Here is a 25,468-nt window from a genome sequence, read left to right as displayed (position 1 = left end):
TTTACCAAGAGTCTGCGCAGAGCCAGGAATGAACCTTATCTCGAATCCAAATCCAGTGCCTTACCCACAAGACCAAGTTTCTCATTAACACATTCTTTTTCATGAAACCTAACAGTATATTATTTTTCATATCTTGAATCACAAGGAAAAAATTCCTTCTTCAGATGGATGTTGTTCTATACAGAAAGCAGATTCATGCTCAGAAATCCTTAAATCCTACCCTGCCCTGAAACTGTGTGAAATATGAGCATCCATTATGCAGCTTGTGAGGGGGATTTTAAGTACAGTAATAAATCCATTCAAATAAACTATCATGGGTGATGGGTGAACAGTCACTTTGTCCAGGCAGGGGTTTTATGCCATTGGAACACAGTGGAACTGTCTCAGACTTGAGGAATAAGTCAACATTTTTTGAGATTTCAGCGCTACAGTAGTGAATACACCCCTACCCTTGTGCAATATGTTTCTGCTGTCTATACAAGTATGGCTGACCAATATATGAAATGCAGAATAACTTAGATACGTTTTTATGTTAGAGCCAAAACAAGCCACAAGCAGACTGCAGGTGTGCCACCTTGGACTGCATTAGCAACGGATCCAAGAAAGTAATCAGGATTGATGCTGCAAGGTAATTTGATGGGAAAACCCAAGTTGAAACAAGTAGCAATACTGGGGAATTAGTGGTAGTGAAAGACATTGGCTATTGGAGGAGCCATCAGCAGGGATATAGTATTGAGGTCCTGACTTCTTGTGGTATTTAAACATCCCACTGGGCTTTTCAGGTGATGTTTCCAGGTATGCCCTGGCCCACTTCCAAGGTGTCTAACTATACAATCTGTAATGTAAATTCCCTCTGCCATTGAAATGGGATGAATATTATTTATCACTTTCTGTCCCTAAATGGCTAGGTAGGGTTGCTGTTCACTGTGATTGCATTCTGCTCCAGCCATAGTTGCATTTCAGTGCTGGGTGAATTTCTCTCTCTGCTTGTAAAGTTTTTTGGCATCCTTCAGGATAAGAGGCGTATCATTGTAAGCTATCATTACAAGGATACTATGGGGATAGGCCCATTATAAACAATAATAGAGACCTTCCAACAGCACCTGAACCGTTTCTTCCATGCTACTGCTACATGGGGAACACCCTCCCCAAACTAACCCACAAAGCCACTACCCTGTCCTCCTTCAAATCCTTCCTCAAGGCCCACTTCTATCATGGTGCCTATACTAAATTGCCAACCGATAACGACTAGGCAGGCAGCCAGCAGGGATTACTGATATCCTTAATCTCTCTTGTTTAGTAAGAAATAAACAATGAAGCCTACAAACTGGGCATGCCGTTGTTTTGTACAAACACTTGTTCTTGTCACTGATACACCCCCTTCTCCCACTCCCTCCATTTGTTACACAGTCTCTTGATGTAGGATGAAAACACTTCTGCATAGGAACTGTCTTTGATTATGCGCATGCACAGCGCTTAGCACAATGAGGCCTTGCTCTGATTGAAGCTTCTGGCCTCTATTGTAAAATAACTAATTAATAACAAAAGAGCCACAGAGGCACTCTGATGCACCCAAGCTGCACAGAGAAGGGAGACAGAGGAAAGCTGAAGCACAGATGTGCTCTCTGAGCACAGTACTGCTCCCTGACTTTCTGCATTTTTAGTCTGGGCTACTCTGCCGCATCTCCGTTGTGTGTGTGCCTAGACAGGTGCAGTCAAGCTACAAAATGGACGCCAGTACACCTTGTCATCTCGCTCAGGTTGTCATGCAGCCTCAGGTCACACAAACTTCAGCTCCAACCACACCACTCATTCCATTCTTCACAGGGAATCAGGCAACCTATTGCAAAGGTTTTTCACAATGCCCTCTGGAGGCAAAACGTGCACATTTCCCTTTACAGCTCTAGTATAAACATGCATGCAGGGTGTTCCTCGCCAAAAAAAAAAAAAAAAAGAATCTGTCAGTGGTTCTTAGGCGTCCCAGTATCATTCATCCAGTCATCCTAGCTATCCCCATTTACAACTGCACAAATATAGTTATCCTTTTACCAGGTAAACTTTTATGTGTCTTGTCTTCCTTACCTGCATAGCTTGTGACATAAATAGGGCGACACACTGCCAATGTTTGGGTTACCCAAACAAGGGAATGAAGGTCTATCTATGATTTTGCCCTGAGCAATATATGCAGCAAGTCTTTGTCAGCATTAGGATCTAAATGGATCCTACGTACTCCATAAGTTTCAAACAGCCACTCATATGTGTATGAATATGTACTGATCTTGCTGCAGCTGCAGTCTATATACAAAAATTCTCATGCGAATCTTTGAGGCCCAAAAAATATCAGCAAAAAAAGGCAGCAGGAATGAGTCTAAATTAACAATAACAAAAAATAGCATAATGAGATTCAATTCTCCCAGATTTTCTCTTTTACTCAAATTAACAATATGTGTTGCATTGAGTTCCTGTCTAGTTGGAAGGGGGCAGGGGATTAATAAACCAGCTTTGAGCTAAAAAGGCACGTATAAAAACTTGTGAAAAGGTCCCTTTTTAAAGCACACACATAAATAACTAATCTTGACTTTTTTGAAAATTGTTTCAAAAAATTTCCAAATGCAGTTTACTTGGCTTGGCCTACAATACAAAGCAATTCTCTGGCCACAAAATCTCTAGCAATCAGCGAGAAAGATGTGCAGAAATACCACTGAGACACTTAATTCTGAAAGTTAACAAAAAAAAATCAGAGAAGCCCATTATCAGAACTCATCACAATCTAATTCCGAGGGGTTAAAAACCAGCAGATCCCATAGTACTGATGATCAAGACTCAGCGACCAATACATCTCAGCAAACATGATATGACTGTTAACATCATATAATCATGAACAAATTCGTAGATGCTGTTCCATCCTCCAGAAAGCTTCATGGGTATCAAATATACTATGAGGCTTAAAAAGAAGAGCAGATAGCCTTCTAAATCGGGAATATTGGTATCTGTGAAGAAAATGAGTAAAGTGTGCCAACTGGGGAAGTCTTAGATGGCAGTGTGGTCACATCCAATACTTAAGATCCATAACTGTGGTAATCCAAATTGTAGACATTTGGAGAACTGCATACACCTTCATTCATCTGGTTTTGAAAGCAACAACGACAGAGTCAGCATCAAAAGAAATATATAAAATATAGATCATGTAGGCTTGAACTTCCATAAGGAGCCAAAGCGCTGCACTCGACAATCAAATTATTAGCCACTCGAGCAGAATCACGTGACTCTTTTCTTACTAAAGCTTCAGTTCAGCAAAGCATTTAATATATGCTTAAGTCCACCCTATTCAGCAAAGCACATGCTTAACTTTAGGCACATGCTTAAAAACCTTTGAATTCAATGGCACTTAAGTACATGCCTAAGTGTTTTGTTAAATAGGGATGGACTGATGAATTAGGACCTAAATTTACAAGCCTCAGAACAGTTTAACACACCTTATGACCCTTAAAAGGTTTCCTCACCACTCCTTAAGATTCATGTTCAGAATCTCAGGTCTCCTATTCTAACAATGATACCACAGATTTACATGCCTGTGCTCTAGAATTTGCAATCAAGTTTCAAGTTACATTATGAAAAGAAATTTGGCATGTTAAATACATGACTGGAAAACTGCTCCAAGAGATTAATCCTTAAATCAAAAAAGCTTCTGAAAACATGCCTGGTCTTTTCACCCCAACCTAACATTCATATCTTTGCACCAATGATAACATTAGCCACAGTCCAAGTGCTGTCCATAGTACAAGTCAAATATTTATCCATCAGCAACTATCAAGTGTGCAGAACAGAGAATCAAAAAGACACATACATGCTGGCCTTTCTAAATTGCTAAAGAAACATTTCCAAAGACTTACATTTCCTCCTGTTGGTCAGACATTGAGCTGCTCCATAGCGCACATTCAGTCTGCCATTTTGCACAAAAAGCATTAGTGTGAGCCTTGAACAGAAGAGTTATTATTAATGGAAATATTTTAAGAAGACATGTAGGACCAGATATTCAGCAGTGCTTCATGTCCATAACTGGGGCCAGATTCTGAAGGGAGCTTGTCTCCCATAACATGCATCTAAATAAGTGGACAGATTTTCAGAAGTATTCTGCGTATTGAGTGCTTTTTGAAAATCTATTAGCTGCCACAGTGGGAGCTGCTGGGTGCTGATCATTTTTGGGAATCTGTTCCTGATTGTGGGTGCTGAGTAGAGCCACTCAGGAGTCTGTAGATGAAACAACAGCCCTACCCACTGGACAACTGGCTATTCTGGGGCTCTCTTTCTTTCTCTCTCTCTTGTGGTTTTTTTTTTTATTAAAACTTTGGAAAGGGCTTGGTTTTAAAAACTCAGAATTTCCCAATAAGCAGAATTCTTGTTTTCCAGCCAGCCCTAGGAAATTTTGGCCCTGAGCTCTTTTGAAAATCTGGTCCTTAGTTTCCCACAAAATGGAGTCCATTTTGAGCATAACATTTTATCACATAAAGAAAGCCAGTACAGCTGTGCTAATGTGAAAATGCCATGCAGCATGCCAAACAAAGTAGTCACCAAACAAAACACATCATTGTTTTTATAGGTGGACTTATGGAGGCAGTGTGGGCTAGTGGATAGAACAGAATGGAGCTCAGGAGATCTGAGCTGTATTCCCAGCTCTGCCACTGCACTGCTGGTTGACCTCAGGCAAGTCAATTCACATCCCCGTGCCTCAGTTGCCCCATCTGTAAAATGGGGATTTACCTCCTTTGTAGGGTGCTTTGAGATCTACCCATGAAAAGCACTTCAGGGACCTAGGTGTTATTACACAGGCTACAGCCTTCATTGACAAGTTCTCAGGGAGTTGTCATCCATGGCAGCCCATAAAAAAGAAATTTAGATCAAAGAAAAAGTGGCTCTCTCAGCCAAAAGAGACCCAATGGCTCATGATTGTCCCTCACCAAACAGTAAGGTCTGATTCTCAGGTTTTAGGTGACTTAACTCTATTAGAGTTTGCTTACCTACTGATCAGACATACTTTATAAACAGCGACAGGGTCTCCTGACCCTGGAAGCTGATCCCTGGAGGCAGACTGCTGCACTTGTATGGAGGCCCAGGCTGATTCTTTGTATCAGAAGTCAGCGAGGCTTCCATGCAGTTGCAGAAGTTTGCCAGCATAGAAACGCTTGTAGGAACGGACCAACCTTTGCTATTGTTATACTGACATGCATTTAAGTAGCATGCAATGATGCAGCAGACATAAGTGATTGCTCAGAGACACAGTGGCCTAAATCTTAATCATTCTTATATGTATCTACTAGTTATGTTTTCCCATGTAATTTAGATTCTCAAGAACAAATATTTTTAAGTGGGTTAAATAAATACGACAGAGCTGTAGAAAGACACAGGAATCTTATGCTCACCTCACTGAATTGCAGTTGATGGTGTAATGAAATGATCGTTCTGCAGGGGTGAAAGTAAGTTAAAGGACTTACTGGTAGGGTGGAGTCCTGAGCAGGGGGCGTGGTCTCAACCAGAAGAGGCAGGGCCTTAATCTTGATTTAAAGGGCCTGGGGCGGCAGCTGTGGTAGTGGTGGCTGGGACCCCTGGGCCCTAAATCATCCTCGAGCTACCAGCTGCAGAAGCGACTGGGAGCCCTGGGGTTATTTAAAGGGCCCAGGGCTCCAGCTGCTGCTACCGCAGTGGAGCCCCAGGCCCTTTAAATCACTGAGGAGCCCTGGGGCCTCCCGGCTGCCACCGCTACCTCGGGGCTCGGGCAGAACTTTAAAGGGTCTGGGGCTCTGCTGTGGTAGCGGCTCCCTAGTGCTCGGGCAGCAGGGCTCTGGCGGGGATTTAAAGGGCTGGGGCGGTAGCGGCGGCGGGAGCTCCGGGGCCCTTTAAATCCCCACCGGAGCCCCGCCACCGCTACCCCAGGGCTTTAAATTGCTGTCTGGGAAAGCCGGTCCTGGTACGGCGCACCGGCTCTTGCTGGTACGCCATACTGGGGCGTACCAGGTTACTTTCACCTCTGCCCTTCTGTAATGATTATGCCATTAAAAGTGTCTAGATGAGCATCTGCTGTATCCCATTGCCTCTCAGATATAGGTGGTAAGGGCCTTATCAGGGGTACATGGAGGAAAGCTGTGATTTTGCTGTTGCCCATGGTTTAATGGCAACACTGACAGGTTTCAACCATGCAGCTTTCTATGCATGCACATACATAAGAGTGCAGCAAATACAAATGACTCCAGCAGCTGTGTTGCATACATCAATAGATCACATCTCAAACTGCATTACTTCAAGCTTTCTCTTTTTGATTCTGGTATGTAACCACTGCAGATGCACCTAACAACTGGGGGGTACATGAATCAGAATGCAGTACAGGGAATAAACGGAGAAATATCTGTCCTCTGAGTAAGCATGGGTTACCCTGACACTGAGATTGACTAAAAAATCTCAGCTCAGGACACATATGTTGTTAATTTCTACATCATAGAATGTATTTTAATTGCAATTGACTGCAGGCTCTGTTGCCTGACACCTGACTGGCTAGTGGTTTTGAGAATTGAATGAGTACTTATCCAGTGTGTGGCTAATTGATGGAGTCAGAAGGCTCAAGGAATCCTTTCCTCCCTTGTACCTTCAGTAAAGAGAATAGCAATAATATTGCTTAGCCCTGCTAGAATGCATTTCTTCAGTAGATCTCAAAACACTTTATACAGGAGATTATCTTCATCACCTCTGTTTTACTGATAAGTGGAACTGCCTTGCCTATGGTCACACAGCAGGCCAGAGACTGAGTTGGGGCTAGAACCAGCTGAGTCCCAGCTAGGGGGAGCCACTGGGCCGTATTCCTGTCTACCTTCCTGCAGTGAAATATCTTGTGGGTGCTCCTGCTAGGGAGGTATGGCTCCTACTCACCACCAAGGCAGGGCTGTGGCTCAAGGGTATATAAGAGGCCTATCTAAAGACAGCTGGGGCCCTGGTACATCATGTTCATTGGGGCCTCACCTCCCATTTCACTTTATTTTCACAGATGTTATGGGCCACGCTGATCTTGGGGCCCCTACAATTGTCTCCCCTCCTCCCCACACCAGCCTTGGCTATAAGAGGGCTATACAGAGACATGCAGATGTTTAAATTCCAAGAAAGGAGAAGAAACGATTAAGGTGGCAGAAGGGGTTATAATGAGAAGTGGCAAGAAAGTCCTGAGATTAAGGTACGGGATTGGCACTTATAGAATCTGGGTTTAGTTCTTGGCTTTACTATGTATCTTGGGCAAATTGCATAATCTCTGCTTCAGATCTCTGTCTGCAAAATAAGGATAATAATCCTTCCTTTGTTGATCTGAACTATTTAGACTGTAAGGCCTGGATCCACAACTGGACTTAGGCATAGCAATGCCTTGCTTTTAGGCACCTAGAAAACTGCCAGAACAACAATGGGATCCACAAAGCCAGTGTTAGGTGCCTAGGCACCCTATGCAATGAATGGGGAGAGACAGGCACCAAGAATGTGGTCTACAAAAGCCAGCACGCAGAGCTACCTAGGCCAGGACTATACTACACACTTATCTCTGTACAACTATGTTGCTCAGGGGTGTGAAAAATCCACCCCCAGAGTGATGTAGTTATACCGACCTCACTCCCCATGTAGACAGCGCTATGCTGATGGGAGAGCTTCTTCCACTGACATCTACTTCAGCATCCCCATCTTCACTAAAGCACTGCAGCGCTGTATGTGAAGACAAGCCCCTAAGCTAGCCAATGGGAGATGCTGGCAAGAGGGGCATGTCCTATATTCTGCCCCTCTCACAGAGTGACGGGCCTAAGTCCAGGCTGGAGGGAGGCACCTATTTCTGCTTGTGATCCACAGCCAGGAATCCCACTCCTGGAGTCAGGCAGCTTAGGTGCCTTAGCCATTCTTGCAAGAAATGCACCCAGAGAGGTGGAGCTGCCTCCCTTATAACTTTGAGCCCAGTGATGAACACAGGATCTGGGTAAGGCAAGTTCAATTCCTCCCTCTACCTGATGGGGCAAAAGGATTTGAACAGGGTATTTCCCAGGAGAAGCGCCCTAATCACTGGGCTACAGGACATTCTGATGTGGGTCTCCCTCAACCTTTCTTCCTGGTGACTCCTGGTCTTTAAGGCAGGGTGCTCTCTCTCTCTCTCTCTCTCTCTCTCTCTCTCTCTCACTCTCTCTCTGGGGTTGTCCTCACTGCAGTAGCTAGCTGTAGTTAAGTGTATTCAAGGTGCTGCACTTGAGTTAGCGCAGCTCCTGTGAGAGCGACCACAGGTCACAGCAGCACTCCATTTACACAGAATGATTTGATTAGCCGCGCAGAGCCATTGCATTAGTTGCTGATGAGTTGTATACTGAGCTCTTGCATCCCCCCTGCATTACTAGCTCAAGCTTCAGCAGCACATGACCTTCAACCCCCACTCACGCAGACTAGCTAGCTTGAGCTCAACACACCCCTTAACTCAAGCTAAAGCTCTGTGTGTGTGGATGGGAGTCGAGCTAGGGTAAAACTCGAGTTATAACCTGAGCTAACTGTTCTGGGTTTGTACAGTACCGAGTATAATGAGCCTTAATGTTAGGTGGAGCCTCCCGGCACTACTGGAATATAAATAAAAATACTATTTTTAAAAGGAAATTTTAGGCTGAACATCAGTGAAGAATTCATAAGGGTGAAATCCATTAGGCTGTGGAACAATTTTCAAAGGTGGAAGCCCAATTTCCTAAAACATACAGCTGGACAAATGACTAGTCAATTCCTGCTCTGGTAGGGAGATGGAGTAGATAACATCATAGGTCTTTGCCATCCTTAAAATCTGTGACTCTCTCAAAAGACTCCAAGACTTCCCTATATTCAACTCCTATTCAGCAGACAACATTTACAGTCCTCTGAGGCCCAGATAGTGTGTGTGTGTGTATATATATATATATATATATATATTACTTACATAGATCTTGTTTTATAATTTGTTCATCTTCACGTTATGGGGGAAAAAATTATGCAAAATGTTTTTGCCTCCCATGGAGGCAGGCCTGTTTTCATTTAGTCCATTACAGCATGGATGAGTCTGAAGAAAATTCTTAGTCATGCATGTAGCACTGCACGAGGGGAAATTCCTAGGGCTTGAACAACAGAAATAACATCTGACTATAACCATTTAAGAAATGTTTTCCGAGGCTTCCTCGAAATTTGCCACCATCTAAGTGAGAAGCACAGCACGGAATAGGTAAAGACAGTGGGGTCCTGTCCTGTCCTTCCTACAAGAACACCATGTAAATCCAGGCTGACTCCACCCACTTTCTTCATTAGAGTTACCCCTGAATTCACACAAGTGTAACTGAAAGCAGAATTTGGACAAATGGGGTTCACTTATAAGATTTAACAGAGGGATGAACACAACTTACCTGTGGGGAGGAAGGATTTTTGTTGCTAAAACAGAGCCCAGAAAATCATTGTAGAAAAAAATGCATCAAATACATTCCCTGCAACAGTACTGATGTACATTAAGCTGTGTTTCCAAAACTGTGTGCCTACATTCACATTTGAATGTTCAAATGACCACATAGGTATCAAAATATCCATTTCAAGCTTCTGACAATTTGAGCAACCATGTACTGAACTAGGTGCATTGACTTCAGCACCTAAATATAAAAATTAGGATTCCTACATTTCTTTTGACCTTTATTTGGGAACATAAAGGTTTAGCGTTCAAATGAGATTGTAAACTATTTGGGACAGGCATTTATCATACCTTTCTTTCTTTGTACGGAACCTAGCACAACTGGGCCCTGACCCTGATTAGGGATTTTGGGCACTACTGCAATACAAATAACGACTAAATAATAATTACATATAATACTTCTGAACATATGGATAATCATGTAAAAACAATAATAGTTGGCACTTACGTATTACTCTCTATGCTCAAAGAGCATACAAACCAGGATGGATTGATTTAAAATTATTTAAATCCCCGATTTAGTAACAATTTAAATCAGTAAGCAGGAAATTATGATTTAAATAATCTATTTTCATTGTGTGTTGCATTTATATTTTTTAGTTATTTTCCTAAATAATAGTTGATTCTCACTGGTTGATAACCATTAAAAAGATCAGATATGGATGATCTTACATTAATGTTTGCAGCTCCCCTACTTTTCATAGAATCATAGAATCATAGAATATCAGGGTTGGAAGGGACCCCAGAAGGTCATCTAGTCCAACCCCCTGCTCAAAGCAGGACCAAGTCCCAGTTAAATCATCCCAGCCAGGGCTTTGTCAAGCCTGACCTTAAAAACCTCTAAGGAAGGAGATTCTACCACCTCCCTAGGTAACGCATTCCAGTGTTTCACCACCCTCTTAGTGAAAAAGTTTTTCCTAATATCCAATCTAAACCTCCCCCATTGCAACTTGAGACCATTACTCCTCGTTCTGTCATCTGCTACCATTGAGAACAGTCTAGAGCCATCCTCTTTGAAACCCCCTTTCAGGTAGTTGAAAGCAGCTATCAAATCCCCCCTCATTCTTCTCTTCTGCAGACTAAACAATCCCAGCTCCCTCAGCCTCTCCTCATAAGTCATGTGCTCTAGACCCCTAATCATTTTTGTTGCCCTTCGTTGTACTCTTTCCAATTTATCCACATCCTTCCTGTAGTGTGGGGCCCAAAACTGGACACAGTACTCCAGATGAGGCCTCACCAGTGTCGAATAGAGGGGAACGATCACGTCCCTCGATCTGCTCGCTATGCCCCTACTTATACATCCCAAAATGCCATTGGCCTTCTTGGCAACAAGGGCACACTGCTGACTCATATCCAGCTTCTCGTCCACTGTCACCCCTAGGTCCTTTCTGGCCAAGGTAATAGTCACCAGAAATGCCATCTTCATGCAGCTCCAAGCAGGTAGCCAACGTTCAAACAGGGGACCCATAAGTCTTGACAATACCAAGTTTAAATACCACCTGGGAACAGGGTTTTGCACTTGAGGGTACAATTTGACTAAGCCCTTTAAAATCTTATGGACACATCATTGGGGAAAATAGAGCGATTGTCCAAATTAGAACCAAACCCTAAAATAGCAGACAGATATACTTTGATAGATCTAAACCACCAAACTGTGGTATTTCAAGTACAATAAGTAGTCCAGAATATGCTGAACTGAAGAATTGGTCAGTGATACCCCATACTGACAAGACCAGATGGAGAACCACTTCCTTTTAGAAAGGTAAGTAGTTCTTGTAGAAGGCTTTCTGCTATTTTGTAGGACCTCTTGAACGTCTTGTGAGCAAGCCTGCTTTCTACTTTCTAGCTGTGGAGCATTCGTGCAATTAAGTGAAGGGATTGTAGGCTCAGGTGGAGTACTTGACTGTGATCCTGGGAGATTAGGTCTGAGTCTAGTGGAAGTTCATAGATTCATAGATACTAAGGTCAGAAGGGACCATTCTGATCATCTAGTCCGACCTCCTGCACAGCGCAGGCCACAGAATCTCACCCACCCACTCCTTCGAAAAACCTCACCTATGTCTGAGCTATTGAAGTCCTCAAATCGTGGCTTAAAGACTTCAAGTTAAACTGGAAGTGGTAGTCTGCTAAATTGGTCTGTATACCTGGCTGGTAAGATTCTTCTAGATCTATTGAGTTGGCAATACAGAGCTTCCAAAGTAGAGTTATTTCTTGATGGAATGGAGAAAAGCAGGCTCCCCTCTGCTTGTTGAGGTAAAACATGCTGCTGTGTTGTCTGTGAGGACTAACAAGCTGCTTCCCCTGAACTGCAATAAAAACACTTGGCATGGAAGCCTGACAGCTTTCAGTTCTCTGTTCCAGCTGATGTGTAAAGCTAAGTCCTCTGAGAACCATAGACCCTGCATCTGTAGAGATCCCAGGTGGGATCCCCATCCCAGAGCCAAAGCATCTGCCACTAGCATGAGAGTCAGTTGTAGGTGGGCAAACAGAATGTTACACATACATTGGCTGGATCTGTCCACCATTCAGAGAGGTGAGGACATGGGAGGGCACTCTTCCCACCAAGTCTAACTGAGGGTGGCTTAGCAAGTAGACTCAGCCCTTATAGATGAGGGCACTGGGCACGTGTGATGTGGGAAAGATCTGGAAGCCGGGGGAAAACCCCAAATGTTCCAAAATTGCTACTGATATGGGGCAGGGCCCCATTGTCCCAGCCACATTCCCATGGCAGGTCCCATTGAAAGGTCACAATGGTAGGTGGGAAGAGAGGATGGGTGCAGAGACCGGTAGGTCCTGCTTAAGGTTGGTGATACATAAGATCCCACCTCTAAGTCAGATGATGAAGATTCCCCTTCCTATGAGACTGATCCAGGCAGTGCCAGGGACCAGTGCTGAGAGCCTGGCAATGGACAGAGTAACGCCATCATAGCAGGCTTTCCCTTGGACAGTACTAAGGGGCTGCCTTTCTGTGGAAGCAGGCAACTGCAGTACTGGAGGTTGAATCACTGGCAGAAGTGCTGAGGGACCGGATGCCTGTAAGGAAGGAGACACCAGCACCAAGAGACAGAACAGGTTTCTTGCCGTTGCAAAAGCCTCCAGGATTGCTGGCATCAAGATGGTCTCTTGTTGTAGTGCCAAAGAAGGTGAGAGCACTGCTTCCAGCACTGGGCTTGACAGTGCACCTTGAGGAGCTGGAGCTGACTGTGCTGAATCAGGCACCAATTTAGAGGAGGAGGCCTTGGTGTCAGGGGCACTCTATTCAGCTCCTTCTTGATGCTCTGATGCCCAGACTTAGAAGATGGAGAGCTTCCCCTGGCCAGGACCTCTCTGGAAGCTTTGTATTTCTTCCTCAGTACAGGCAAAGGAGAATTGTGCTGGGATTCTGCTAAAGCTGGGGGGAGGGATAGCTCAGTGGTTTGAGCATTGGCCTGCTAAACCCAGGGTTGTGAGTTCAATCCTTGAGGGGGCCATTTAGGGTTCTGGGGCAAAAATTTGGGGGATTGGTCCTTCTTTGAGCAGGAGGTTGGACTAGATGACCTCCTGAGGTCCCTTCCAACCCTGATATTCTATGATCCTATGGAGGTTGCTTCTCACTGAAGCTGTAGCACTGAGTCCGACTGTGGACGGCCCCAATGCTGGCATGAGCACTGCTTCCATCAGCAGGAATTTCAACCTAGCCTCCCTATCCTTCGTCCTAGGTGTGAACTCCCTGCAAATCTGGTGCTGGGCTTTCACATGTGCTTCCCCCAAGCTCTTCAGGCAGCTATTCTGTAGGTAGCTCACTGGCATAGGCCTGGAGCAAGATTAGAAGCACATGGCCTGTAACCCAGTGACCAGAACATACCTCAGTACTGTGGACAGAAAAAAATGCAATGGTGAAAACAACAAGAGAAAAAACTTTTTTTATATATATAACACAGCTAAGGGACTGCCTTTCTGGGAAGCAGGCAACTGCAGTACCGGAGGTTGAATCACTGGCAGAAGTGCTGAGGGACCGGACCTCTGTAAGGAAGGAGACACTAAACACTAGAGACTAGACTAACTATATATATACAAAAAGAAAAGGAGTACCGGTGGCACCTTAGAGACTAACAAATTTATTAGAGCATAAGCTTTCGTGAGCTACAGCTCACTTCATCGGATGCCATCTACATTTTTTAGTATTATATATATACTAAATACTAATTGCCAAATGAGGAAAAGGAATACTATATATATATGAAGAGAAGTATTCCTTTTCCTCATTTGGCAATTACTTCATTGTACTGTGGTTAATTTACCAATTTCCTATTAAAATGTCATCACAAACATTTTGCCTGCCATTCATCCATAAATAAATACTCCAGAATGGCTGTTGAAAGTCAGTAAATTCAAAGGTTTCAGAGTAGCAGCCATGTTAGTCTGTATTCACAAAAAGTAAAGGAGTACTTGTGGCACCTTAGAGACTAACAAATTTATTTGAGCATAAGCTTCAACCGATGAAGTGAGCTGTAGCTCACGAAAGCTTATGCTCAAATAAATTTGTTAGTCGCTAAGGTGCCACAAGTACTCCTTTTCTTTTTAGTAAATTCAAATCATTTGTTTCAAGCATAGCTCTTCTCTTTTATTATCCAGTATTAAATTCAGCATAGCTATTGTCTTTAAAAATAGCAGTGGCTTTCAGTGCAAATGTGAATTTCCTGCTTATACCTCTTAAGGCTCCAAGCATCCATATTATCTTCAACAAGGGGACATGTTTTCCCAGGCTCAGTTATTTTAAGATATTTTAAGACGTGGTTTACAATTTACATCATTTTTTCCAAACAAAATGTCCCACGGAAAGTCCCCAGCTGTGAAGGTTTCACAAATAAGCAATGAATTGGTATTTGGCACCAAACCTAACAGAATATTTTTAAAATTAAACTCCAAAGGAAAGGAAAACAAAAAAGTACTGGGGTTTAAAACAGAAATCAACTCATATTGTCTCCTACCCATAGGCCTGCAATCCAGCTGCAAAATTGGCTCCTTCCTTAAACAAAATACAATATATCTATTTGGTGATGCAGTTGTTTGTACAGAAGAATTTGTCACAGCCCATGATAGTATATTATGGGCCTGAGCCAAAACCTGCTGAAGTTAACAGAAATCTCCCAGGGCCTGGAGCTATCAGGAAACTCCAATTGGTGCAGAACGCTCAAGCGCGTCTTCTCACCAACATGAGCTACTGCAAACGCATCACCCCTATCGTCAGCTTTCTACACTGGCTCCCCCTAGAATAGCAAAGTCACGTTTCAAATCTCAGCCTGTATCCACAAGGCACTGCATGCCCTCCACCCAGAATATCTACAAGATCAACCAAAGCTTGGGGACATAGTCAGCAACGCCCATAGGAGCTAAGGACCATCACAAACCTCACCCCCTTCCACTCCAAGTGCAGGACCCATTTCTTTGACCTGCCTTCTCTCACATAAATACAGAGCAGTGTGTATATTTAAATAAACAAGCCTGACAAAATAAAACCTCTGGTAGCCAGGGGCAAAATCTGAAACTGAGGCTCTCTACCCTTCTAAAGCAATTACCACTGAGGGGAAGCACTGCGGGGGAGCCATTGGAGAGCGAGCCTGCCCCATACTCACCCTGCAGCAGCGGCTTCTGTCCCATGGGGCTGGGGCTGGCTCCCCACTCCAGTCATTGCAATCTGCCACACGGGGTTGCAGCACTATTCAGGTTTGGCCCAGCCACTCTTCCACATAATGGAGGGGCAGCTAGGCCAAAATCTGAGTGGCTCTGCTGTCCTGCATACCAGGTCACACCACCACTCGGTTTGAGGGACTTCTCAAACAGGAGCTTGGGGCAAACTGCCCATTGCCCCTTCCCCCCAGGTATCCTGTGAAAGGCATTCAGATATTACTGTGAGGAAAGTAGAATAAGAACCTATAATACAGAATAGAATAGAATAGGTTTTAGATCAGGGGCTATGGATCTGATTCAACTTTCACTTACACCAGTGCAATCCCAATGGAGTAAATCTAGCATGAGATAAGAATCAGGCCCTATGTGAGCAAACCACAAGTATGCAAAACATTCACAACCCAAAAGGAAGACAGGCGAAATTACAAATGGCAAGGTTCATTGAGAGGTTTGTGAACTCAGTGTGAGAATGAACCTGGATCCAATTTTCAGGGAGCCTTGCCTGATTTAGGGTTGAAAGCAGGTGCATCAATACTTTGGGCTGTATGCTTTGAGTTTTGAGATTAGTTCTCATTTCACTTTATTGCAGAAATTGTATTTGTAGCACGTCTCAACTCAGTGGGGTTAGTAGAAATTATAAGACAGACACTGCAAACAATACCAAGTGCTGAATTATTTCTCATGCCAGTAACAACTTAAGTGAATAAACACTGTGGACTGTGAATAGGCAGTTCAGTGTGCATGTCCATTCAGTCTTGGGCCTTTCTGCCACCCGGACCAACACAGGGTACCATTAGGGTGGAGGGGTTGTTTTTTGTGTGTGGGGGGGTGTTGTGGGGTGATGTGGCCACTTATCCACTAGGCACTGGTCTGAACCCCCTTATCTTACACTGACCATCAAACAGCCAACAGAACAGCCGCAATATTTGTTTACTACCAACTCGGGCAGAATTAGAATTAGAAGTAGTGATTTAGATTCTGATTCAGCAAGACTTAAGAAGGACTCATCACATGCTTAAAGTTACACACATGCTTGCATGACCTTTGCAGTGACAAGCTTTGATGATCCTTACCATCCCCCTTGAGCCCATATTTCTGCAACTGTCAAAATAAATGACTGTGATTCATAGATTCATAGATACTAAGGTCAGAAGGGACCATTCTGATCATCTAGTCTGACCTCCTGCACAGTGCAGGCCACAGAATCTCACCCACCCACTCCTATGAAACACCTCACCCATGTCTGAGCTATTGAAGTCCCCAAATCATGGTTTAAAGACTTCAAGGAGCAGAGAAGCCTCCCTCAAGTTTACCATGCCCCATGCTACAGAGGAAGGCGAAAAACCTCCAGGGCCTCTCCAATCTGCCCTGGAGGAAAATTCCTTCCCGACCCCAAATATGGCGATCAGCTGAACCCTGAGCATATGGGCAAGATTCACCAGCCACATACTACAGAAAATTCTTTCCTGGGTAACTCAGATCCCATCCATCTAATATCCCATCTCAGGGGATTTGGCCTATTTACCCTGAATATTTAAAAATCAATTACTTACCAAAATCCCATTATCCCATCATACCATCTCCTCCATAAACTTATCAAGTAGAATCTGAAAACCAGATAGATCTTTTGCCCCCACTGCTTCCCTTGGAAGGCTATTCCAAAACTTCACTCCTCTGATGGTTAAAAACCTTCGTCTGATTTCAAGTCTAAACTTCCTGGTGGCCAGTTTATACCCATTTGTTCTTGTGTCCACATTGGTGCTGAGCTGAAATAATTCCTCTCCCTCTCCTGTATTTATCCCTCTGATATATTTATAGAGAGCAGTCATATCTCCCCTCAACCTTCTTTTAGTTAGGCTAAACAAGCCAAGCTCCTTAAGTCTCCTTTCATAAGACAAGTTTTCCATTCCTCGGATCATCCTAGTAGCCCTTCTCTGTACCTGCTCCAGCTTGAATTCATCCTTTTTAAACATGGGAGACCAGAACTGCACACAGTATTCTAGGTGAGGTCTCACCAGTGCCTTGTATAACTGTACTAAAACCTCCTTATCCCTACTGGAAATGCCTCTCCTGATGCATCCCAAAACCACATTAGCTTTTTTCACAGCCATATCATATTGGCAGCTCATAGTCATCCTATGATCAACCAATACTCCAAGGTCCTTATCCTCTTCCGTTACTTCTAATTGATGCGTCCCCAATTTATAACTAAAATTCTTGTTATTAATCCCTAAATGCATAACCTTACACTTCTCACTATTAAATTTCATCCTATTACTATTACTCCAGTTTACAAGGTCATCCAGATCCTCCTGTATAATATCCCAATCCTTCTCCGAATTGGCAATACCTCCCAGCTTTGTATCGTCTGCAAACTTTATTAGCACACTCCCACTTTTTGTGCCAAGGTCAGTAATAAAAAGATGAAATAAGATTGGTCCCAAAACCGATCCCTGAGGAACTCCACTGGTAACCTCCCTCCAACCTGACAGTTCGCCTTTCAGTAGGACCCGTTGCAGTCTCCCCTTTAACCAATTCCTTATCCACCTTTTGATGTTCATATTGATCCCCATCTTCTCCAATTTAACTAATAATTCCCCATGTGGCACGGTATCAAATGCCTTACTGAAATCTAGGTAAATTAGATCCACTGCATTTCCTTTATCTAAAAAATCTGTTACCTTTTCAAAAAAGGAGATTAGGTTGGTTTGGCACGATCTACCTTTTGTAAAACCATGTTGTATTTTGTCCCATTTACCATTGACTTCAATGTCCTTAACTAATTTCTCCTTCAAATTTTTTTCCAGGACCTTGCATACTACACATATCAAACTAACTGGCCTGTAGTTACCCGGATCACTTTTTTTCCTTTCTTAAAAATAGGAACTATATTAGCAATTCTCCAATCATTCGGTACTACTCCTGAGTTTACAGATTCATTAAAAATTCTTGCTAATGGGCTTGCAATTTCAGGTGCCAATTCCTTTAATATTCTTGGATGAAGATTATCTGGGCCCCCCGATTTAGTCCCATTAAGCTGTTTCATTTTCGCTTCTACCTCAGATATGGTAATATCTACCTCTATATCCTCATTCCCATTTGTCATGCTACCATTATCCCTAAGATCCTCTTTAGCCTTATTAAAGAGTGAGGCAAAGTATTTGTTTAGATATTGGGCCATGCCTAGATTATCTTTAACCTCCCCTCCATCCTCAGTGTTAAGCGGCCCCACTTCTTCTTTCTTAGTTTTCTTCTTATTTATATGGCTATAGAACCTTTTACTATTGGTTTTAATTCCCTTTGCAAGGTCCAACTCTACTCGACTTTTAGCCCGTCTCACTTTATCCCTACATGTTCTGACCTCAATTAGGTAGCTTTCCTTGCTGATCCCTGCCATCTTCCACTCCCTGTATGCTTTCTGCTTCTTCTTAATCACCTCTCTAAGATGCTTGCTCATCCAGCTTGGTCTACAACTCCTTCCTATGAATTTTTTCCCCTTTCTTGGGATACAGGCTTCCGATAGCTTCTGCAGCTTTGATTTAAAGTAATCCCAGGCCTCCTCTACCTTTAGATCCATAAATTCTTCAGTCCAATCCACTTCCCTAGCTAATTTCCTTAATTTTTGAAAGTCAGCCCTTTTGAAATCAAAAACCTTAGTTGCAGATTTATTTTTGTTAATCCTTCCATTTAGTTTGAACTGAATTAGCTCATGATCACTTGAGCCAAGATTGTCCCCTACAACCATTTCTTCTATGAGGTCCTCGCTACTCACCAAAATTAAATCTAAAATGGCATCCCCTCTAGTCGGTTCAGCAACTACTTGATGAAGGAATCCATCAGCTATCGCATCTAGGAAAATCTGAGCCCTATTATTATTACTAGCACTGGTCCTCCAGTCTATATCTGGGAAGTTAAAGTCTCCCATGATCCCACAGTTTCCATTAGTATTTACTTTATTAAAGACATTAAAAAGGGCTCTATCCATATCCAAATTAGATCCCGGAGGTCTATAGCACACCCCAAGCACTATCGTAGGAGAGGCTTTACTAGTTTTCTTCCCCAATGTAATTTTTGCCCAGACGGACTCTGTCTTATCCATTGCATCACTTCTTATTTCTTTACATTCTACCTCATCATTGATATACAATGCTACTCCACCACCTTTACCTTTATTTCTGTCTTTCCTAAACAGCACATACCCTTCAATACCTGTAGTCCAGTCATGACTACTATTCCACCATGTTTCTGTTATCCCTATAATATCTGGTTTCATTTCCTGCACCAGTAGCTCTAGTTGCTCCATTTTGTTACCTAGGCTCCTCGCATTGGTGTACAAACATCTTAATTTTTGCTGTTTGGCCTCGCTCACATTTTGTACCCTATTAGGCACAGTCATTCTACAGCCAGTATAACCTATTAGACTAGTATCCACACTGCCCTCGCTCCTTATATACATTCTCCTACCCACAGCTGTATCCTTTCTTACTTCGTCTTCTTCCCTCTCAATGCTAAAATCTGGCGTGGAGATTTCCTGGACATCTCCCATCCATCTCCCTCTAATTCCTAGTTTAAAGCTCTCTTTATCAGTTGTGCCAGCCTCGATCCTAGAAGTCTATTTCCTTCCCTACTCAGATGAAGTCCATCCCAAGAGAACTGTCCTCTGTCCGTGAATGCCTCCCAGTGGCCATACATCCCAAAGCCCTCCTTATAGCACCACTGCCTAAGCCATCTGTTGACAGTCATAATCTTGTCACACCTTTGTTGCCCTTCTCTAGGAACAGGAAGGATCCCACTAAAGATCACCTGAGCCTCAATTTCCTTAAGCGTCTTCCCCAGCCTAGCATAGTCTCCCTTAATACTTTCCAGCAAGAATCTAGCCGTATCATTTGTTCCCACATGAAGGATAATTAGGGGATTCTTTCCCGCTCCCTTTAGGATCCTTTTCAACCTCAGGTCTACATCCTGTACCTTAGCACCCGGAAGACAGCACACCCTTCTATTCTCTGGATCAGCTCTAGTTACAGGCCTGTCTATTCTTCTCAATAAAGAGTCCCCGATCACATAGATCTGCCTTTTCCTGGTGACTGTGCTATTCTCGAGTCTCTCCCCGTTCCCTCTGGCTGCAAGTTCTTTCCATTCCTATTTTCCCTTCTAATCTTCTTCAATCCATCCTGTATCCTCCTGGGGCTCATATTTGGTCTAGTCTCCCTTGACTCTTCCGCTTTTCCTATAGGACTAGCCTCTCTTCTCTTCTTCCTTACCCTTCCACCTTCAACAAGTACCTGCTAAGCCCCTTCTTCATTTTCCAACTCTGCAAACCTGTTCCTAAGCTCTATTTCTCCTTCACTAGCCCGTCTTTTCCTCTGCCTGGTTCTTTGAGTCACATGTTTCCACTGACCACTTTCCTCACCCAGTCTCCCCTCAAAATTCCCCAGCCCTGCTTCCATCCGTGAGTCTGAGCTTTTCCCTTCAGATACCTCATATCTTTGCTCCATCATCTGCTCAAACCCCTTCCTAAACTCAACCAGACTTTCCACCTGCATCTCCAAACCTCGGATCTTTTCCTCCATCAGCTCTATCAGACGACATTTCATACAGAAAAAACTCTTACCGGTTCCCCCCTCCAGGATCATGTACATACCACAGCTTCCACATCCAGTCATCCTCAATGTGTCTTCCATTACAGGAGTCACTCCCACAGCTGCCTCCATATCTGTCATCACCTTCCCACCTAAATCCTGTTAATCTGGGAAACACAAGGCACACCAAAAAGACCACCCCCCCAGCAAAAGCAAACCCCAAACAAGCACCACAATACAAACTCCCACTCAAACTCCCCTGTTTAGAGCTCTGTTTGCTAGCTCCTGTGCTGCTGCAGCTGTCACACACTAACCATATTTCTTTTTCAACTCACCATTTGTGAATAAGAAAATCCAACCCTGGATCTGGCACAGACTTCAAAGGATGTCCTGAAATTTTTCAAATCAGGCTGTGACAGAGACCATTAAAATGAAAGCTGCACTATGAAACCAAAGCTCGCTAGGTGAGTCACCTGGAAACAGGAAATGTTTTCAAACTAGAGAAAAAGAGATGAAGAAATGGAATCAGCCTACACAGACATACGAGGAAACGAATGAGGAAATCATACCACAGAAGCTCTATAATTAATACACTATCAGCATTCATCTCAAATTAGCACTACGTCATTGAAGGCTTTTATGAAAAAGAGCCTTGGATTTCCCCTAGAAATCTAAGAGCGGGGGCATATTGACCGAAACCGATTCTGTGTAATTATCAGAGACATCTAAACCTCAGACATTAAAGAAGATAGAAGGTTCTGCAAGCAAACCCTGACATTACAATAAAGAGTCATACAATCTGAGAGAAATGGGTCAAGCTAGGCTACAAACATGCTACCCCATCTTGGGCTGTGAGTTTGTTAGATCTCATAGCTAACTAGGATTAGGCTGAGTCAATACTTAGAACCCAGGTGCTGTAGCAAGCTGTGTTTGTTAGCCAGTAGATAGTACTTTTCCCTCTGAGGATTTAATCCAGCATGACCATTTTAGTGCCTCTTGCAAGCAGCTGAGTTCACTCAGCAGCTCACAGGATTGGACCCAGAGTCTGCACTGAACCAATCCAATAGCAAGACGTCAGTGGGTGCTGTTCTGCAGAAGTTGATGAGATGTAAAGCCAAAGTGCTGATCGCTTGTGGTTGTTAAAGATTCCATGACACTTATTGTAAGGATGAGAAGCTGGGTGTTCTGGCCAAGTCTCACTTCTGTTCATTAAAAGTCTGCCTCATACAGCTTTAGCTGGACGCAGTATTTATCCTTACATTCTGTTCAAAACTATTGTACAGTGTTGCTGTGCAACAGAAAAGGTTGCAGCATTTCAGGGAGAAGTGAAGTGAAGCCTATATATCCCCTACCTTTGTCTCAGAGCTGTTGTAAGACCTAATTAGTGCTTATACAGGGTTTTGAGATCAATGGATAATCTTATAGAAGTGCAAAACTGCATCGTTATTAGCAAAGTAGATTTTATTCTTTTTTGTTTTCCTTTATATATTGGATTAGATCCTCAGTTGTTGGAAATCGGCATATGGCCTATGACTTCAGTGGAGCTGTGCTAATTTGTGCCAGCTGAGGATTTGGCCCATTATCTTTTAGTGCAGAACAGCATCAGCTGCGGACACAGGAATTCTAAAGATTTTGTGTCGCACTAAAGTGCTCAATAAAGTACCTTCCATTGTCTAACTAAACTGCTATTTCTAACTGCACCAGAACCAACAGAACGGAAACTATTGCAGGGGTGGTAAACCCACTAACCCGTCATTCAGAAGGTAGTAAAGTTCAGTTGGAAGGGGATCATTACAACACATTCTGTTATAAAGGTCTCTCAAAGCACTTCACAAAGCAAGGAGTTAAAAATTGCTAGTCCAATGACTGTAGGGTAAATCCTGCCAACTACTTTGCAGCCATGGAGGGCCCTGTCACAGCAGAACTGGGGCAGTTCTGCCATGCGAGAGATGGGGAAGCAGTACTTCAGTCTGTACAGGAGGCAAGTACCCCCATGGGCTGTGGGACTCCACCATTGTGGAGGAAGGTTTCAGGGGCATTCCCCCTGCCTGTGGATAAGGAGGAGTGCAGCCAGAAAGCAGATCCACTGCCATGCCATATCCTGAGTGGAAGAATTTGTACCATCCACACAGGAGCCCCACATACCAAACCTGTATATTCAGGTTTAACCAAGGATGCACCCCTTGTAAGGAAATGGAGGAGAACTTGTGTGGTGAGCAATAAGTCATATACAAACTTTTTGATAAAGAAGGGAAAATGCTTCTCTGCTGACTAGAGCCTCCTGCCTGTTATTATTGTACACTGGCTATTGTTTATCCTACAGATTAAGATGTCACAGAATTCACAAGATATCTTACAATGCAGGCCTGATTATCAAACAATTAATTAATAGCTACTTCTTTCACTGATCTCAAAAACTGAGTCCACTAAGGGAAATATTATTTTTCATAAGACTTTACACAACAGGATTAGGAATCAGTTGATGAAGCAAATATATGTATTGATTTGATCACGCACAGAAACTTTTACATCAGTCCTAGAATTTACTTACTGTGAGAAGTATGTAGTGTTCCAGGTATAACGCCAATGAAGTATTCATAGTAAAAGAGACAAGCAACTAAGGCCACGTCTACACTACAAACGTTGGTTGATGCAAGTTATGTCAGCATAAAGGCACTGCAGTTAGCATAACACTTGTGTGTGTGCACACTTGGCTCTTTGTGTCCACACTGTGGGTACTCACCAGAAGTGAGTGTGTCGATCTACAGTGTGGTGCACCATGGGTTGGTATGCCCATGTGCAACCCTCCACAGTTGAGCATGCTGTTTTGTGAAGTTTTAGCTATGCATGGTGGGGCAGAAACAAGTCATGTAGGGGTGATTGGGAGCAATTTATAATGATTACGCTGTGTATCACCAATCCCATGAGTTGGTCACACTGTAGAGTGACAAGTGGGTGCTTTCAGAACTGCTAGGCACTCTGCAGCACATGTTATGAACGAATAAAGATGAATTATTTTCCAAATAGAATTTTATTCAGTAACAACATTAGTGCCATTTAAAAGCACATGCATTAAAAAACTCAATAAATTAATGGAACAGAACTTAAAAGGGAAAGAACATGCATGTCCATTTTAGCTACACATACAGCAACTCTGGTTTTCACAGGTCAGTGTATGTTAAGTTGTGGCTGTCCTTAATGTCCACGGGGGTGGAGTGATGGGGGTAGGGATGCGGCTCTTGATGCCATGTGGAATGTTGGGGGGACATATAGGGAGATGCTGCAGTGAAGTTTTCCATGGACAGCAAAGAGAGGCGAGTCTGGGTCTGAGACCTGTAGGTCCTGAGTCTGAGACCTGTAGGTCCAAAAGAGTCTGCAGCTTCTGCGTTTACTGCCACAGAAGGTCCATTCTGTCCTAGTGCATCTCCCTCTCCTTTTCCTGCTGGGACTCTCTCCTATCCACTCTTTCCTTCTCCAGGCTGTCTGCCATGTTTACTCTCCAGGCCCTTTGCTCACGATATGGTGCAGCTCTGGCTTGCAGGATCTCACTGAACATGCCATCTCGAGTCCTCTGCTGTGTCAACGTCGGGACATTGACTGTGGCCATTCAGGGAGGTGGTATTACTATGTTAGCGTAATGGTGAGCTTACATTGGTGGGAGACATGCACTACTAGGTTGATGTAAGGCAGCTTGTGTCAACCTAACTTTGTAGGGAAGACCAAGCCTTAGTGCTAATTTCCAGAGTTTAGGTAAATCTCAGGAACGGGACATCTATAACTCTTGATCATACGGTACATTCTATATAAGGAAACAAAATCAGATATGCCTTTGAGTAATGGTCAAAAACACTGTAGCTTGCAATCATTACAGTGCAGTGCTCTGAGTGATTATCCTAAAATATGCTAGTATTATTTTACAGGACATCTCATTTAAGGGTCATTGATTTTAAAACAAATGTTAACTGGGCCTTTTTTGCATTGAGCTCCTCAAGGTACCTTATCTGGTAAGGAGGAAGTAAGCAAGAGTCTACTTTTGAGTCCCTATCACTCACCGCTAGGGTGACACCTCCTCCTGGCTGCTCTGGGGATTAGCTCCTTCCAGGTCTGATGCCCTCTTCCATCGTCTCTCTCTTGCCATGGCCCCACTCGCTTTCTGGGACTCTGTGCGCTTCCTCTTCATGACTCAATGCTCCAGCCAGGAGGTCACTTTATAGTCCTCCCCTAATGGGGTATCAAAGTCCTGCTGGATCAGCTACCTTCATCCATTTGAGACAGTTTTCCAATCCAAGGCCAGGTCCAGTGCCACATTCCCAGTGGCTGGTAAGGGAACCCAGCTTGACCATTACTTGGGGTTCCAGTCTAGGCACCCTATGTCTAGCAACTAGGGTCTCCTTGCACCTAGACCCTGTTGCTATTTCTCTGGACTCTTTCCTACTTCCTTTCTCTATCTTCTACCCTTCCCCCAGGTTTACCAGCCTCAATTCCCTCCTCCCAGGAAGTAACTGCAGACAACCAAACTCTGTACCTCAGACACACCTCTCTCCTCCCAGGCAATAATTACAGACTACTTCCCCTGCAACCCTTCTCTGCTGCCAGCTTCCTGGCTTTACACTGACCCCACCTATTCCTTCTCAGCTGGGCTCCATCATCAATCAGAGGTTGCTTAGGCTACCTAATTCCCCTGAGGTGTGGCCTATCTGGTTAATTGGCCCCTTCTCAGCCTCATTAACCTTTTCACAGC

At 43.6% G+C, this 25,468-nt stretch overlaps 1 long non-coding RNA gene across 1 annotated transcript; it reads right to left on the bottom strand.

The window, feature by feature from the left end:
• Nucleotides 1-23,742: 23,742 nt before the first annotated feature.
• On the bottom strand, nt 23,743-25,166 carry LOC122457577. The gene is made up of 2 exons (XR_006277196.1): nt 24,780-25,166; nt 23,743-24,526 (listed from the first exon to the last, which is right to left on the bottom strand). It is a non-coding gene; the product is annotated as an uncharacterized LOC122457577 (long non-coding RNA).
• Between the last annotated feature and the right edge of the window lie 302 nt (nt 25,167-25,468).

The sequence above is a fragment of the Dermochelys coriacea genome, chromosome 1, assembly GCF_009764565.3.
Source record: "Dermochelys coriacea isolate rDerCor1 chromosome 1, rDerCor1.pri.v4, whole genome shotgun sequence".
NCBI classification, from domain to species: Eukaryota; Metazoa; Chordata; order Testudines; family Dermochelyidae; genus Dermochelys; species Dermochelys coriacea.
Note: the sequence above shows the minus strand (reverse complement) of the source record. Positions and strands in the feature narration are given on the sequence as shown.